Source organism: Dipodomys ordii, unplaced genomic scaffold (assembly GCF_000151885.1).
Source record: "Dipodomys ordii isolate 6190 unplaced genomic scaffold, Dord_2.0 Scaffold134, whole genome shotgun sequence".
NCBI lineage: Eukaryota > Metazoa > Chordata > Mammalia > Rodentia > Heteromyidae > Dipodomys > Dipodomys ordii.
Window position 1 is genome coordinate 572605 of NW_012267350.1, and position 18877 is coordinate 591481.

Sequence of the window (18877 nt, forward strand, 5' to 3'; positions counted from 1 at the left end):
GCTTTTGTGTGTTCATTCAATGCTTTGTTCAAGACACCAAGAATCTAGGATCTTCACCTCCTTGACCATCCATAGGTACCAAGATGACAAATTGAAAAGAAAGATATCAGAGACCATTATATTTAGTCTTGGTGGAACTACTGGTAACTAATATTGAGACTTCTTCTTATTGTTGTAACAAAGTTAGACATAAAGTGATAGCAGATTTTATTCTGGACAACTGCAACAAAGGAAGAGACCACTAGAGGACTGAACTCAAATCTGAATATAACGATGAATGATGGGAATTTATAACCAGGATCAGGGAGGGCCACAGATAGAAAATTATGAAGAGGAAATATCAGGGGTAAGAAAAACTTTGACTGAACTGACATTCTTGTGTGTGTGTGTGTGTGTGTGTGTGTGTGTTGGTTCTGGGGCTTGATCTCAGGGCCTGTGTACTGTCTCTGAGCTTTTTCACTCAAGGCCAGAGCTCTACCACTTGAGCCACAGCTCTACTTCTGTTTGTTTGTTTTTTTCTCTTTTTTTTTGGTGGTTAATTAGAAATAAAAGTCTCACAGACTTTTTATGCTTGGGCTGGCTTCAAACCATGATCCTTAGATCTCAGCTTCCTAAGTAACTAGGATTACAGATGCGTGCCACCAGTGACCAGCACATCACTACTTCTTGAATGAAAACATTGATGTCATTGAGCCTTAACTTCTTATGTGAATATTAAACATCATCAACAGAAAGTCCACAGGGTGTTGAATGTTCTAGATGTAGGATTAAGAAAATTTAAAGTTTTATAATTGTTAGCAAACTTGTATTTCAGGAGTACAAGCAAAGGAAATCACAAATGTGGATGTAGAATCTAGTAAATGAAAGGCCTAAAAGAGAATCAGTATGCAGAGAGAACTGCAGTAGGCATGGGTTGTTTTTATGTCCAATTTATATTAAAAATATTGGTTAAATGGATAGCCCAATTTGGGCCAGAATTTAGATTTTTAGACTGAACTTGAATGCTTTAATCTTGAATTCACTTATTCATGGGGTTAGGTGACTTTGATCTTTTAAGAAATAAAACACTCCCTTAAAGGCTCAAAAGGCTTTTGTCAGAGGAGACCAGCAAGCCAAAGCTAAGAGCCTTTTGAAATGGAAATGATTTTAACATGGAAGATTAAGAGGGGTTGAGAAAGCTTCCCTTAGGGGACCTCTACAATGCTACCCTTAGCACTGGTAATAAATAGAAATTTCACCTAAACATATTTGAGCAGATGTGTATGGGAAGAGTCAATGTTTATCTAATTTTAAATAATAAGATTGAGGAAGGCTGGAGGTAGAAAAGGGGATGTGTGTACATGTGCTTGTGTGTGTGTGTGTGTGTGTGTGTGCACGTGTGTGCATATGTGTGTGTGAATGTTCCTGTGCATGCAAAACACTGTTCTTTTACCTCTGATACCACTCTGAAGAAATCTACTAGGCCGATGGAGATGTTGAAGAAGTTGACAGTTGTAATACTCCTTGTCTCTTAAATCCCTTCACTGTGGTCATCATGCATTTCCATAAATAAATAAATATCATAGTTTTGTACTTAGGAAATCTGTCCATGCTTTGGTTTGATAAGAGCTTTATATGATACACCATGTCTTACATTTGAATTGTTTGGAACTACAACCTGATAGCACTAGTACTCTCTGAATATTTCCAAGGGAAGAGTAGATTCCAATCTATTATGCCAGCAGTGCCTGTGTTTATGCCTTGTTGTGTGTGGGATCAATCAGGATTTGGAAGTATATCTCAGGTGAAAAGAAGGATATGGAGAGAGGCAGACCTGGAGAAGGCTTTTCTTGCTTAACCTTCGTTAAAATTCAAATAGCTTGGGACACTTCACACTTCAAATGCCAATCAATTAATAGGGACTGATTGATACATAGAATCAGTGGATGGGGAACTGGGATGGGAGGAAAGAGGAATTGATATCCAGAAGTAGTTTACTAATGACCTTGAAATTAACCTGGAATCTTCTCTTTCACTCCAGAACCAGCAGACCTTACATGGTATATGAAGAGGAGAGGGTTTGGGTAGAAGTTGGATTATGTAGACTAGTTACTGGCTCCACTGTGGTGTCATCTAGGTGAAGCTTTTTTTTTGTTTTACATGTTATAACATGAATATTTACCAGATCTGTTCTTTTGCCATTTCTTCTCTGTGTCCAACAACTGCAGAATGGCTTTTCCCACTTCTGTCAGGGTATAATGTAGGCTCTATTCTCTCCATATTTTTTCCTATCTCCCTTCCTGCTCTCAAGACTCTGCTGAGTTGGCCCTTGGAACTGAAACACCACCATAAAGGATGCCACCTCAGTATGGAAAATCTATAATGCAGATACCAATGGTGAACTAGAGATTTAAGGGAGATAATTTATTTTCCTTATATTGCCCCATATTCAATGGCTGGGGCTTGGAAATGAAAGTAATAAAAAATAGATTAACAAGAAAAAAACCACCTTAAGCTCCATAGAGCTTAGAGCTCCAGTGGCTCATGCCTATAATCCTAGCTACACAGGAGGCTGAGATCTGAGGATAAAGGTTTGAGGTCAGCTTGGGAAGACAAATCCAAGAGACTCTTATCTTCAATTACTCAACAAAAAGCCAGAAGTATAGGTTTGCCTCAAGTGGTAGAGGCCTTGATTTAAAAAAAAAAGTTAAGCCGGGGTGTGAGGCCCTGAGTTCAAGGTCTCATACTAGTACAAAATAAATATAAATTACATACAGAAGTTTTACAAAGAAATGAGACCCGAGGAGGTGGTCTGATGCTTATATACTATTTTAGGCTAAACAAATAAACAAAGGAGTGTAGTCTTCTGGGTAGGGGGCGGGGAAAAGAAAAGAAGCCACATTTGGGAAGGGAATGTATGTCAACTATGGATTGTCTTGTTATGCAGATAAAAATCTCAGGTAATGGGTTGTTTCCTAGAGGTTCTCTTGCTGGTACAAGTTTTTTTTAAACTGGGAAATTGTCTTTATACTGTAATCCTTTTAAAAGAGGAAATTTATATTCTTATCTTTAGGTAGCTAGAGGAAAGTAGAGATTTTTTTCATGCCTCTACTGATTCCCAATTGCTTATAGTTCAAAATAATCCATATGCCAAAGAGGAATGTTTCAGAGTGGGATATTCTGGTACCCTGCTCAGCAAAGAACTTGTGCTATGGAATCAAACACCTAAAAGTTTAGTTCTGGGACCAGGCACTGGTGGCTCATGCCTGCAATCCTAGCTACTCCAGAGGCTGAGATCTGAGGATTATGGTTTGGAAGCCATCTGGAGCAGGAAAGTCTGTAAAACTCTTATCTCCAAGTATTCACCAAAAATCTAGAACTCAAGCTTTGGCTCAAGTAGTAGAGTGCTAGTTTTGAGCAAAAAGACTCAGGGACAGCATCTAGGCCATCAATTCAAACCTAGGGACTGGCACCAAAAAAACCCCAAAATGTTTAGTTCTGGGCTCACAATGTCTGCAACATTAGGCACCCCCATACCAATCAGAGTTAATATAACAAAACAGAGTTAAGTCTCGGTATTTCAAGAGAAAAGGGTGATAACACAGAGACTAAGGTGCTTTTATGAATGGGGGGAGGGCTGGAGGAGTAAAGATCAGGGGTTACTGTTAGTGCTAAGACTTACTGCTAGCTTTGAGAGATCTGAAGAAAAGACTCCAGGAAAGGGATGTTGGAACACTACCACTGATGGTCAAAGCAGAAAATGCCTGAAAGTATACAGATACACTTGTTTGTGACTTTTCTCTGCCTTCCAAATCTGCTGCACATCTATTTCAATAGAAGAACCAAAACTGAATCTATCTTTCTGATGAGGGAGTCTTGGAAATAAGTTTGTAAGATTTCTAATAAAACCAGAAGATGATATACATAGAATAGAGAATATCATTAGCTTATATCTAACACATTGAAGAATTATGTTCTTGAGCCTATGTTCTCATCAGTAAAATAGAAATAATAATATTCACAACTATAATTGTCACCTAAAATATAAAGTTAAGACATTACATAGGCTATTTGGTGTTGCTATAACAAAATACATGTTGCTGGAAACTTTATAAAGAAAAGAAATTAAGCTAGGTGCAGTAGCATATGTCTGTAACCCAGCACTCAAAAGGTTGAGGCAGTTTTGGCTATATGATGAAGCCTTGCTTCAAATGACAAAAGTAAATAAAACACAAAACTTTTTAAAAGAGAAGAAACCATTTTTGATTAAAAGTTTTAGAACCAGGAGCATAGCATTAGCCCCTAATCAGTTCCTGGTGAAGACTTCACGCTGCTCCTTATATGATGGAAAAGCAGAAGGGCAAGGAGGCATGTGTATGAGGCAGGCAATAGAAAGACTGACATGCATTTTAACAATGCACTTTTGTGGTAACTAATAGTTTAATGAGACTTAATTCACTTCCACAAACTCAGTCTCTAGATGAAGACATTAATGCATTCATGAGGATGGTGACTGCCTGACTTAATCACACCCTCTCATAACAGTAACTTAGAAAGTTCTTTTGCTGATTCTTTGCTTGGGCCTGCAAAGGGTAACTAAAAGCAGGAGAAAGTTTTGCACCTCTGCCTCCATTTTCCATGTGTCTTCCTTTTTTTTTTTTGATTGTGGGATTCTTTTGGTTGTGGGAACATAAGAATAATGGATACACATCTTGTGACAAGAGTTTAATCTACCCATTTCCCATCAGTAATGGCTTTAATATTGTGAATGGCTCCAATGGACCAATCCTGAGTTAAAGATCAATCAGACCACACCATTGACTGCTTAACTATGAATGCCCTATTTATCCAATTGACCACAAACCAGGCCACACTAAAACTACAGCACAACTATGTTCATTAAAGCATTGTTTACCATAGTCAAGATATGGAGTCAACCCAGATGCCCCTGAGTGGGTGAATGAATCAAGAAAATGTAGTACAAGGGGGGGGGGAAGGAGAAGGATTGGGATTGGGGGGGGGAGGCTGGGAAGGGATGTGAAGGGTAAACAAAGGAGGAGGCTGCAATTCTTGTTAAGAAATGTACGCATTATCCCGCCCATGTAATTGTAACCCCTCTGTACAGTATGTTCACAAATAAAATTAAATTAAATTTAAAAAAAAGAAAATGTAGTACATATACACAATGGAATTCTATGCTTCCAGCAGAAGAAATGATATTGGCCCATTCATAATGAGATGGAATGACTTGGAAAACTACATTAAGCAAAGTAAGCCAGGCCCAAAGAAACATAGGTTGCATGGTTTCCCTCACTTTTAGTAATTAGAATGTGCCTATAAATCTACAAGTAAACACAATGGATGGTAATAGACCAAAAAATTAGAGTTTGGAAATGGTAAATTAAACAGGACTCTAAACACAGTGAGATCAAAGGAGAATATTCTTAGGAGAGGATCACAAAGGCTCAATAGCTAAGTGCATATGGTGATATAAAATAATGTGCATCAAAATGAACTATAAGAAATTGAAACAAGTGGTTTTTGGCTATTTCACTCCCGCCCCCCCCATTGTCACTTTTTAAAAAATTTCTATACCTTTTGCCTTGTATGTAAATTTGTTTGGGGGAAGGTAAAAGGAAGCACAGAAATAGTGGGACAAAGGGTGAACTAATGCAGCAGTGATACTAACTAGACAGTATGTTTAAAATGAACTATCCAATTTGTGGGGGTGGACTGGCCAGGAAGGAAAAATTTGGGAGAAAATGAGGGAGGGGTTGACATTGTTCAAAAAGAAATGTGCTTATTACCTGACCTATATAGCTATAAACCCTCTGAACATCACCTTTATAATAAAAATAAATTTAAAAATTATGCATGCCTTAATTTTTCCTTCATTGAAGTCTAACACTCATGTTAGTAGCCTAAAACTGGACTGCTTCTAGTGTTGCATCATGTCAAATAACTCTCCTTTCTCTGCCCTTTACCACTATTCAATCTCTTTTATTGGTGTACTGGGATGGGTAACCCAGCTTAGTCTGGGGGAATTTTTGGTGTCAGAGCTTTTGCCCTGCCTCTCAGTATCTAACTTTGATGAGCTAGGCATGAGAAAATGCATCCTTCAGGTCTTAACCATTCACATCATGATGTGCTAAGCCTAGATCAAGAGGCTAGGAAAGGAAGGCCTCATGAAGCTGCAAACATCTTATCTATTTTGAGGTTTCTCTCCTTTCCATTTAGGGCTGCCTTTTACCATCATTTGGTGAGGCAGGGGAAGGACTATGGATTCTATGTACCTTGAAGTCTGACCTTGGTAAAGGCTCATTGACCTGTACACCTCAGTCCTTGCCCTTCCTTTCCCTTATCCTTTGAAGGCTCTTTTCTGAGCCATTTGGGTTCATTTGAAACACTTTTGGGCTTCTGCCATTTGTTTGATAGGATAGTTTAGATTCTGTTACCTCATGTTGGTAACTAACAGGGGAGGGATATAAGGCACAAGGAGAAACCATGGTGTTTGTGGAGATCTCTGAAATTTACATAAAAATGAAAAGCTCTAAAATCTATCTTGTGGCCCCCTAGGAGAAGTCTAGCTAACTACTCTATTTATAATTATAAAGCTGTGCCTTGAAAAAAAGACAAAAAGGAGGATTCATCTAATAGTGTACTCTGAATTAATCTAATTGTTTTTATGTGTCATTTTGTGTTGCAGTCTATTAATCTCTGCTTATGATGATTAACTTAATGGGGACTAAAAATCTGATGGCTGCAGCCACAGTCCTACTGGAAAATAATATGCATGGGAGCTCTAGATTCCAAAGAGAAGATACAGTGGCACCTCTAGTCCACTCTGGATGACTTTAGGTTGTTAGGGTTTTAACAGAGGTGTCAGAGATGTCTGATCCCATGACAGCCATCTCACAGGGTATCCTATGAGAAAAAGATACCCTATTCCTGAGTTGGAAGGAACTTTGCAGCTTGTCCACAAAGTGCATGAGGGCATATTCAGCCCCTATCTTCAGACACCCTAAGTCCTTGGTACTCGGAATGTCTGAGACACATGAAAGGACATTGTGACCCACTGGTAACTCTCTGGGGAGAAATCCCCCTCTAAGAAGCACATCTTACTGCCCCAGATGCTTCTCCTAGCATTGATTGTTATTTTAGCCATCTAGATTGCTCTCTAATGAAATGATTCCTAAAACATCATGGAGGCAATTCCTGGGTACCTGTGGTTGTTTCTTTTCTTTCCTTTTAATTTTCTTTTTTTTTGGTAGGGTTACACATTTGTCAGGCAGGTATTCTACTGCTGATCCATGCCTCCAACAGTGGCCACTTCAGTTTTTCTTTTACTGCATTTTTTTTGTATTAGTATAATAAAGAAGATGTACAGAGAGTACATTCCTGCAATGTTTTTCATTTTTGATGTCACCTTATTCTTGCTAAAGTTGTTATTCTTAGTATGCCTCATTTCAGATGTTTTTTGCTTGTGTGTGTGTGTGTGTGTGTGTGTGTATACACTCATGTGCGTGCATTTTAGGATAGTTTTGGACTGCAGTTATAGAAATAATGTAAAGGGGATATTGCTGCCTTTTTTTTTACTTTTTCCTCTTCCACTTAAAAAACAGATCATTCAAAGTCCTTGTTTCATGCAAGCCTAGCTAAAATTCAGGCATTTCAATAATCAACCCTCAAACTCTAAAAGTTTGACCTCTTGCCTAGTGTTGTAGTTTTACCTTAAAGGTCCCATTACCTTTCAATCCCACTATGAGGGACCAAGCTTTATGGCTGGGAAGGTGGCTCAGTGGTAGAGCACTTGCCTTGCAAGCCTGAGGCCCTGGGTTCGATTCCTCAGCACCATATAAGCAAAAAGAAAAAAGCCAGAAGTGGCACTGTGGCTCAAGTGGTAGAGCGCTAGCCTTGAGCTGAAGAGTTGTGGGACAGTGCCCAGGCCCAGAGTTCAGGCCCTACAACCGAACCCCCCCAAAAAATTGGAGGGACCAAGCTTCTAGGCCAAGAAGCTTTGGAGGACAAATCATATCAAGACCATTTATCCCTTTCCTTCCATTGAAAACTCATTTGATCAAAGAAAACAATACTTTCTATGAGGTAGAGACAAAAAGTATTTTGTGTTACTTAAATCCTTTTTGAAAATAAGAATAATAAATACTCACTGCAAAAAAACACAAAAATACTAGCAAAGATCAAACATAATGAACAATGAAAGGGATGATTTTATTCAAGTTGTTGTAATTGGGATAATGTTCATTAACTCTTTATGAAATAAAGAAGACACTTGAGGATTTTAGAGGAAAGTAAACAAGCGAATCATGGGCATAGGTGGCAGGAAGTCTTGTGAGAATTGTGAAGAGCCATGAGGAAAAATGGTCCTTGGCACTTTCTTCCTGGAATGTGAGGAGATGGAACACCGTGTAATTGTTGCCTCCTTCTGAGAACACAAGGCTCAGATAAAACTCAATGTAATTAGTCTCCTTTTCTGTTCAAGATAAACATCACCAGTTGCTTAACAGCTCTGTGGTCATACAACCTGAGTGGAGAGACTGTGGTCTAACTAATAATCTTTCTAAGACTCTTGTTGGAATTGCAGAGGGTAAAAGACCTATTACCAGATAATGTGACTACAGGAGACCAGAATATGCCACTTCAAAATATTCCTTTTTGGCATATTTGTTATTATGAGAAAAAGTAAACACAGGAGTGACTCTGGAAAGTTTTAACCTTTTGTAAGAGACATTTACACCTATAAAGGAAATCTCCGTTTGGGAGGGTGTGTCTCTCTGTACTAGGAAGAGAGGCTAATTAAATCACCAGACTGTTTTTCTTCTGATTTCTTTTGGTTTTGTGAGACAGTTCCATTATGTTGAAATGGCCTGGAACTCATAATCCTCTTACCTTAGACCCCTGAGTGCTGGGATTACAGGTTTATGGCCACCAAGACATTTTCACTGTAGCACAGCATTTTTCTATACCTTTTTTCCTCGTTTCAGAAAACCAGATGTATTTAAGTCTAAAGTAGACTTTAAGATCTACTCTATAGATTTACTCATTTCTTTGGGTTTTCTCTCATATATACATGAGACTGACATGTTAATAACTTGTTGTGTTTTTCTCTTGTTTGTCATTTGTTATAATAAAAACTATGAAGGGAGCCAGTCACTGGTGACTCATAACTATAACCCCAGCTATTCAGGAGTCTGAGATCTGAGGATTGCACAGTTTTTGTACTAGTCCTGGGGCTTGAACTCAGTTCCTGGGTGCTGTACTTGAGTTTTGTTGCTCAAAGCTAGCACTTTACTATTGGAGCCATAGCTCCATTTCTGGCTGTTACCAAAACAGCACCAAGCTTAATTAGAGATAAAAGTCTCATAGACTTTCTTGCCTGGGTTGGCTTCAAACCATGATCCTCAGATCTAGCCTCCTGAATAGCTAGAATTACCAGGCATGAGCCATGAGCACTTGGCCAAGGATTGTAGTTTGAAGCCAACTCAGACTAGAAAGTCCATAGCTGTGGCTCAATTGATTGAGTACTAGCCTTGAGCACAAAAGCTCAGGGATAATATTCAGTCCCTGAATTCAAGCCCCAGAACTGTTCAAAACAACAACAACAACAACAACAATAACAACAACAACAGCAACAAAACTCCAAGCTATGAAGGACAGAGAGAATTTTTCTCCTATAGTTTTGTCCTTGTAAAACATATTGATCATGTGTTGAAGACCAGTGGCAAGGGTATGTTGTTTTAGGGGTCTAGAGATCAAATATTTCAAAAGAGGAATATTTAAAATGAAAAAAAGATAAATGTTGATATGTAAATAAATGGTTAATATGAAGAACCAGAAATTGAACCTCAAGGAGCCTAGTCCATTGAATTAAAACAACAATAATAAAAAACAACCTGAGTGCAGGATTTTCTACAAATTTCTTCATTTCTAATAAAATTAATATATCCTAGAAGTTTTAGTGGGAAAAATACAAAGACATTACTTCCAAGTACTGTGCAAGTACCCACTGTGAAGAGTGGAATTGGGTACCAGTTCAGCTCACTGGCTTTTTGTGTGTCTTGGGGCTTGAATTCAGGGTCTGGGCACTGTTCCTTAGCTTTTTTGCTCAAGGTTAATGCTCTATTACTTGAGAGACAGCTCTACATCCTGCTTTTCTGTGATTTATTGGTGATAAGAATCACAAAACCTTTCCTGCCAGGGCTGGCTTCCAATCTCCAGATCTCCTCAGATCTCAGCCTCCTGAGTAGCTAGGACTACAGGCATGAGCCACCTGTCTCCTCACTAATTGGCTTTCTTGAAGCTCTTGGGCTGGGTTGCTCATGCTCTTGGCAACATTGTTTACATCATTGCTCATTTAATGGCATGCATTTCTTCAGACAGTGGCATTTTTTGTGGCAGTCTTGGGGCTTGAACTCATGGCCTGTGCATTGTTAGAGCTACATTTTTGCTTCAGGCTAGCACTCTACCACTCAAGTGACACTTCTGGCTTTTTCTGATTAATTTATTGGAGATAAGAGTCTCTTGGACTTTTTTGCCTGGGCTGGCTTTGAACCATGATATTAGATCTTAACCTTCTGAGTAGCTATGATTGCAGGCATAAGCCACCAGTACCCAACCAGACTGGTTTTATTAAGTCAGAATTCTGGCCTATGCATTTAGTGTGTGTGTGTGTGTGTGTGTGTGTGTGTGTGTGTGTGTGTGTGTGTGTGTGTGTGAGTGAGTTGTGGAGCTTGAACTTTGGGCCTGGGCACTGACACCCAGGTCTTCAGCTCAAGGCTAGCACTCTATCACTTGAGCCACAGTGCCACTTCCTGGCCTATGCATTTAGATAGGGTCTCCTTTGAGAGTGAATCCTGTGAAGTTTCTGTCAAGTCTTTTGCATTATTCTTACATGTTTTCCTCATCTCCTGGGGAGGCTAACTGCAAGGGATCCTAGAGTCTCCATAGTCAAGTTTTAGCATTTAGTGATGCCAAATCAGGCAAGCAGGAGAACAACTGGAAGTGTTAGTTTGGAGAGTCCTAGATACTGAATAAAAAACCTAAAAGAATTGAAATTTGATAAAAATCAACAAGGTACCTCGAGTCTGATTCATAGATAGGAACCACATGTGATTTTTTTATTGTGAAAATACCGTACAGAGAAGTTACAATTACATGAGCAAGGTAATGAGTACATTTCTTATCAAGCATTGTTGCCTCCTCCTTTGTTTTCCCTTACCATCCCCTCCCATCTCCCCTCACCCTCCACCCCCACACCAAAGTTGTAGAGTTTGTTTTTTGTCATAACATCTTGTACATGTGATTTTTCAGAAGGAGAGAGAGCATCAAAAAATCATCATACTCCACAACTGACTTATTTATTAGTTTCCTGAAATTTGCAAAGAGATTCACAATAGTTCAAAGACAATGACTACTATGATAACCCAGTGGGTGTGTTCTACATGACCCAGAGATTTCTGTTAAAAGCATCTTTTTTTTCTTCACAGAACTGAAACATAATAATTTATGAACATGTGTTATGTAATTGACACTATAATGAATATTTAACTTGGTATTCAGATTTTAAATGCTTTTTTCTCAAATATAAAGGAACTCTTTAAAAGGAGAAATGGAATATATATAGGTGTATATATGCATATGTGTATATATATGATGCATATATGGAACACCACTCTGGAAGGAGAATCTATCTGTGTCTGTGTGCATGCACACACACACACTTGCTAATCACAAAGCTTGAACTCAGGGTCTGGGTTCTGTCCCTAAGCTTTTGTGCTCAAGGCTAGTGTTCTACCACTTGAACCATAGCTCTACTTCAAGGGGCATTTTGCTGGTTAATTAGAGATAAGTGTCTCCAACTTTCCTGCCCGGCTTCTAACTTAAATCCTCAAATCTTAACCTCCTGAGTAGTTAGGATTGCAGGCATGAAGTACAGATGCCCAGCCATAATCTTTTTATTAATGGCAAAAAATTAGCAAATGAAATTTAAAAGCCAATAAAATATAAATTAGAAAATAGAGAAAAAGAAAATGAGTGCAAAATGCTAAATATTTACAGACTGGACTCTCACAAGTTACTTTTCACTTATTTATTTTTGCATCTTTCCAACAGGAACATGGACATGAGTATGGAGAAATCCTTTATTGATGCTCAGGAATGAGTGTGCTCTAATCCTAACTAGAAACAGCATTTTGTCTGCCTTAATGAGAAGAGAAGGTGATGAATATCATTACCATTATTCCTGCTAATTTCATGTTAAGATTTAATACAGCATTGGCAAATTATGGCCCATGGACCAAACATGACCCAATGGCTTGCTTTTGTAAATAAAGTTTTATTGAAGCATAGTCATACTCATTTATTTATAGATTTTCATGGCTATCAGAAAACTTATGGTCCATTCAGCCTGACATATTTCCTATTTAGCCCTTTTAGGACAAAGTTAAATGATTCCTGGTAATATGGAAAATTTCTATCATCTATCTGTTATGGATGTATGGATGTATGGATCTGTCTTCTCTTTATCATATATCTAATGATATACACATTATAGAAAAACACTTTTTTCTGAACTTAAGAAAATCTCATGCACATAAAAGTCTGGTATATAAGAACGTATTAGACTAGTTTAATACATTTTTAAACTGCTACTGACTAGTAGCTTCCATTCTTGGAATACATCCTCTGACCCCAGGATCTTTCTATTAAAACTGGAGGCAGGATCTCTTTGTGATCTGAGGCAGGTAATGAAAATGTTGGAAAAGAGAGTCAGACAAAAAAAGAAAGAATAGACACAGGCAAAAATATGACTGTGAGGATCATCAGGTAGTATCATGCAGAGGGAATGATTTAAATGTTTCACAGAAGAAAATGATAGTCCATAGTAACAATGGGAAAACTCACTCATTCGTTGTTTAACATATGTTTATAGCATCCCTAGGTGCTGAGAGCATGGTTAGTGCACTAAAGTTTTTATATTAATGGAACTTAAATGTCAGATCATGGAGAGTGTTTGGAAGAGAAAAATACTCTGGTAAAAATAAGTAAGCCATTTAGGGAGACATCACATTGTTTTCTGTGGCTACTGGAGAAGATGCAGAGGGCTGGGATGTTAGGAAACCATGTGGTTTGAGAAAGTAAATAGGGGTCAGATCAGGAAGGGCTTTCTATGCCAAGGGGAGAAGTGTGTTTTGCTTTTCATTTTGTTTTATAATGTTTTGTTTGTTTGTGGCTTGGCAATAGGAAACTAATAGAGGTTTTGAAGATGATGGGTGCTTCATGTTAACAGACTGATGTGCTTTAGAAGATAAACTACAGCTTCATATGATAGAGTAGGAAGAACCGAGGGCAGGGAAAGAAACCACTTCAGAGGCAAGAGTTAAGAAGGATCTGAATTAGTATATGAGTAGTTGCAACAGAAAGGGAAAGAGAAGAAAAAAATGATGGAGATAGAATCAAAGTATTTAGACATTGACAGAACACAGAGCTGTTTCAGAAGTTTTAAGCCCAAGAGAAAATTTACCACTGTTGAGAACAAAACCATGGGAGTGGGACTTTAAGGGTGAATTATAAAAGATTATCTTCCCATCCTTCCTTCTATTAAAAGGCAATTAAAAACTTCACAGTGCCCAGATGTGAACTTCAGTTGAATATATCTACAAAACAAATTATTTTTGAAATGATTCAAATTAGCTACTTTCAGTTCCGCTTTTGAGACTTCTCAAATGTAAAAAAAAAGCACTGTCACAGTATCTTGGACAGTTAAAAAACCTTTAGTTTTTCCATTTTAATTTTATTGCTTTCCTATAGGCTCAAAGCAATGGGGTCAATTGATCATAGACTGGAGCCTTCAAAGCACTGAGTCAAAATAAATCTTCACTTTTTAGGCAGATTATTTCTAGTTTTTATTGTAGTGACTGAAAGCTGACTAACACAAATATACCAGCAAATACAAAAGAGCACTCAATCCTTAAAACATGGTGGATTAAAATAGGATTAATTGTGAATTTTATTTTTCTCAATGACATTCTGCCTTTTCTAGAATGGTAAGATTTGCTGTGATTCTTGTAACCAGATTTTCCCCATGCTGTATGACTTAATCACGACATTGTCCTTTGGATATCTGTGTAAGAAATGGCTGTGAAGACCTGTGAGGGAACAGTCAGCTCTGAACACAGGGAGGCAATGTTGCTTAAGGAGAAGAGTCAGAAAGACACAACCTTCTGATTGTTCTTCCCTAGTTGTACCAGACCTTATACAACTAACTCTACCAGTTACCTATCTTGGTGAATATGTCTCTTAGTACCTCTGTCTTCTCATCTTTTTTTCTTATTTTATTATCTTTAAGTAGTTGTGCAAAGGAGTTTCCATTTAACAAGTTTATGAATACAATGTATCTTAAATCAATGTCACCCCTTTAACACTCTTGCCCATCCCTCCCTTATCCAGTCCTTCCTTCATTCTTCTTAATTTTGTAGGATATACATTGAATTCTTAACTGCATTTTCCCTCTCTTCTCCTCTTCATTTGTCTACCCTTCTCTTCTTGATCTCACACCATTCCTTTCATGTACCCATTCCCCTGTTGTTTATTTGTTTTATCCTTGATTTTGCCTTTCTAAGGAATTACACGAATTGCATTCTCCCTTGAATTTACCATATTTCAGTTAATGATTTTTTTTTTGTTTCCACAGCTGAGGACTGAACTCAGGGCCTTGCACTTGCCAGGAAAGTGCTCTTCCACTGAGGTAAATCTCCAACCCTAACGCACTTGTATTCACTTGCATACCACCTAACATATTTACTTATTAAGTTTATTAGCTAAATCTAGCTTCCACATAAGATAAAAACAAAATACTTATTTCAGAGGGTTGTTAATGAGACCTAAATGACAAAGTCAAGTAGTTGACATGGAATCTAGCCTGCAGTCAATATCAGTGAAGATTCTGTTTCTGTTCAATGTGTTTAGCCCTTTGTTTTTTTGTTTGTTTGTTTTTGTTTTTTTGGGGGGGTCTGGTCGTGGGGCCTGAACTCTGGGCCTGGGCGCTGTCCTTCAGCTCTTCAGCTCAAGGCTCTACCACTTGAGCCACAGCGCCACTTCCGGCTTTTTTCTTTTTGCTTATGTGGTGCTGAGGAATCGAACCCAGGGCCTCAGGCATGCAAGGCAAGCGCTCTACCACTGAGCCACCTTCCCATCCCCGATGTGTATAGTCCTTGATCCATGAGCATAGCTGCTACTGATGCAGGCTCTTCCTCATCCCCTATGTGTCAGGCATCCCACTGTTCCCAGTCAATCTGGAGGGGCTTGCCACATCCGCTCCTTTTCTGCACATCATCCATGTGGTAATGTGGAACAGTGGTGTGAAACTGAAGTTCTATTGAAAGATGTCATCTTTGAGATTCTCATTTTTCTTCTCTAAGGATATTGTGTTAACTCTTGTCTTTTAAGTTGGGGGAATTGAGTATGGGAAAGAGATTTTGTTTTCTTAATGAATTTCATTTTTCCCTTCTCAGTAGAATTCTGTTCCCAAAGTTCCAATTGTGCCTAATCACTCTCACTGAGACTAGAGTTAGGATGAGCTACTAAATGACTAAAGCTTCATCAAAAATTAGTGCTGAATTTATAACTACCTAGTGGATATTTGAACAACTTGGATCATCTCCTTTCATGGTTGCTTTCTACCTTAGAAGTTTTTCTCCCAGGGCCAGGAACAGAACTCAGCATCATATGCATGCCAGGCAAGTACTCTACCCCTGAGCTATCTATACTCAGCCTTCTATCTTGAAAGCCTAAGGGTAATTTTCCAAAAATATATCATGAGGTGATATAAAGACGTAAGCTCTCTAAAGTCCACAAAACACTGGTCATCTTGAGCCACTTCACCCAGCCATTGTAGCTGACTTTTGAGAGGAATATCAGCTAGTCTATTGTAGCAATGGCCCATATTAATTTTCCCCTTTAATTTGATTTCATTTACATTTTTTCTTTCTGTAAGTATTCTTTGAGAATACTGAATCTCTACTAAAAACTTATTTTCCTAGGTACCTTGTGTGAATTAACTAAAACTGTATTTAATTCAACAAAACACTTCATTTGTTTAACTATGGGAAAATAGCTTTGCTCTTTCTTAATGAGTAATGATTCATTTCCAGTCTCTTCAATATAGCATCAAACTTTCTTATTAATTTCTTTGTTATTGTATAAAGACTCAGTTAATTACCCACTAAAAGTGTCACAGGAATGAAAGAAAACATCATCTAATCAATGCTGCTTTTAGTAGGGAACATGTGACATCGTCCTCATAGGCAATCATGGTTTGGATATGTCAGTTTATGTTCTCTAAGATCTAGTTTTCTTTTCATGCCTGTGCTTTTGCTATCTGTGAACATCCCTATCAGTTCATGTGTATGCAGCATATGCATATGTGACATGCATATACATCCACACAACACAAACCAGTTCATTTGGCCAACGTAAGTAAGCACTTGGACAGCGAGGTTTTTCAAAGTTGATACAGGATGTGTGATATCTAGGGAGAAAGAAACAAAGGCTGTTGTATGATTGGTTTGTTGCTCAAAGCTAGGGATGAGGCAGCTGGTCCCACAAGTCTGTACACAGTGTACACAGTGGCCACGTTGACTTGCACTAATACATGTTACAGATTTCATCAGCAGAAAAGCTTTTAGTCAAGGACATTGTAATAATGCTGAAAGCCATTGTGAAATAGTGGTTCTGGGAAGCAGAAATGGAGAATTCCTGTAGTTATTTATTGCTTTCACAGAAACAGTACATCCAGTGGTCAATTGGGTGCATAAGTATTTATTTGCGGAAGGCATTGTGAAGTATAATCTCAAAGGGGGCTTTTCAAAACAAAAATGTCAATGTTTATAATAAAGGTACAATGCTAAAGTCTACTGCATGTACTTTTGTAGATATTTGACTTAAATATTGACATTTTGGACTACTTGATATAAATAGAGAGTAACTATTATCAATATTGCTGCTTACAATCAGATTTGTACTAATAATGTCAACTAATTTTAAAAGATTAATTCTTCCTGGGTGCAGGTGCTCATGACTATATTCCTAGCTACTTGGGAGATAAATATCTGATCAGGAGGATCATGGTTCGAAATAAACCCAGGCAGAGTTTGCAAGATATTATTGCCTTTCTTAGATGAAGCACAACACCAATCCCATTATATACACTTCATCATTTTTCCTATTTTCCATTTCTGGAACATATTATTTTATTTTCTGTCTCAATTATTCATTACTTCTGTTTGTTACATAACTGTAAGGGCATTTTGTCCAACCCTACTTATTCCCTTAGATGTAGATCAAGTGTTTCCTTGACAAATCTTTCCAAAGTAGCTCCAGACTCAGGGGTTTCTCTTTTCTTTAAACTCTCATATAATTGATTCTTGGCAACACTTTCTTTCCTGTAGTACATTTTGGTTTTGTTCTACTAATGGATCAGAAACTCCCTGTGTGTCCCTTATGTGTCTCATGTGTGTTCCTCACAGTGATTTTCTCACTATGTATTGCTTCTAAGAAGTGATTTGAGGAGAGTGTGACAGCAGTAGATAGAGAAGGGTTCTGTTATTAGAAGGGCAGGTACTATTTAGATAAGGAGAGAGGAAGGTGGAGATTACCTCTAAAAGGGATACGGAGTGCAGGGCAGTTATGAGGTAAATCAAGGACTGAGAGTGTACTAAATTTAAATGAAGAGTCTCACTGGGAAAGCTTTCTAAGAAAAGGGATGGCTTATGGAGCACACTAGCATGTTAGCCCCCAGATGCACAGCATTTTACCCCTGAAAGGGATGCAGAATAAGTGATATTCCATGTGTTGCTTTCTGATAAATTCTCTTCTTCTCCTCTCTTCACCTCCCCTCTCCTCCCTTCACCTCTCTTTTTCCTCTTTCATCCCCTCCCTCTTCTTTCCTTCCTTTCTTCCCTTCTCCCTCCTTCCCTTTTCTCTTCTTCCTTCCTTTCTTTTTCTTTCTTTATTCTTTCTTTCTTCTCTCTCCTGTCTCTTTCACAGGGTATTGATGTGTAGCCTAGGCTGTCTTTGAACTTGTGATCATCCTGGCTCAGCCTCCTGAGTGCTGAGAAATACAGGCCTGGACCAATATGCTTGGTTTGTGGGCCTATCTTCTTATATGACAGGCTATATATAATTTCTTAGCATATACCTTTTATATACCCCTTTTTCTTGTGCTGGTGCTAGGGTTTAAACTCAGGGCCAGGGAGATTTCCCTTAGGCTTTTCATTCAAGGCTGGCACTGTAACACTTGACCATAGTTCCATTTTTGTTTTTTTAGTGGTTAATTGGACATAAGAGTCTCATGGACTTTCCTGTCAGAATGGCTTCAAACCATATTCCTCAGATATCAGTCTCCAGAGTAGCTAGCATTACAGGTGTGAACCACCAATGCCTGGTTAGCATATGCTTTTATCTCTCCACCCACTCTGACTTAAAAGATTACTCAGACTATTAGGCAAGGGATTCACAAGCCTTATTTTTATCACAGAAAAAAAAAGATTGTAGCTGGACTACAGTGTCTCATGCCTGTAACCCTAGTTACTCAGGAGGCTGAGATCTGCAGATTACTGTTCAAAGCCAGCCCAGGCAGGTAATTGTGAGACTCTTATCTTCAATTAAGCACCAAAAACCCAGAAGTGGAGCTATAGCTGAAGTGGTAGAGTGCTAACCTTGAACAAAATAAAGTTCAGGAACAGTGCCAAGGCTCTGAATTCAAGTCTCAGGATTAGCATCATAAAAAGAAAGGGAGGAGGGGGAGGAGGAGGAGGAGGAGGAGGAGGAGGATAAGGAGAAGAAGGAGAAGAAGAAGAAGAAGAAGAAGAAGAAGAAGAAG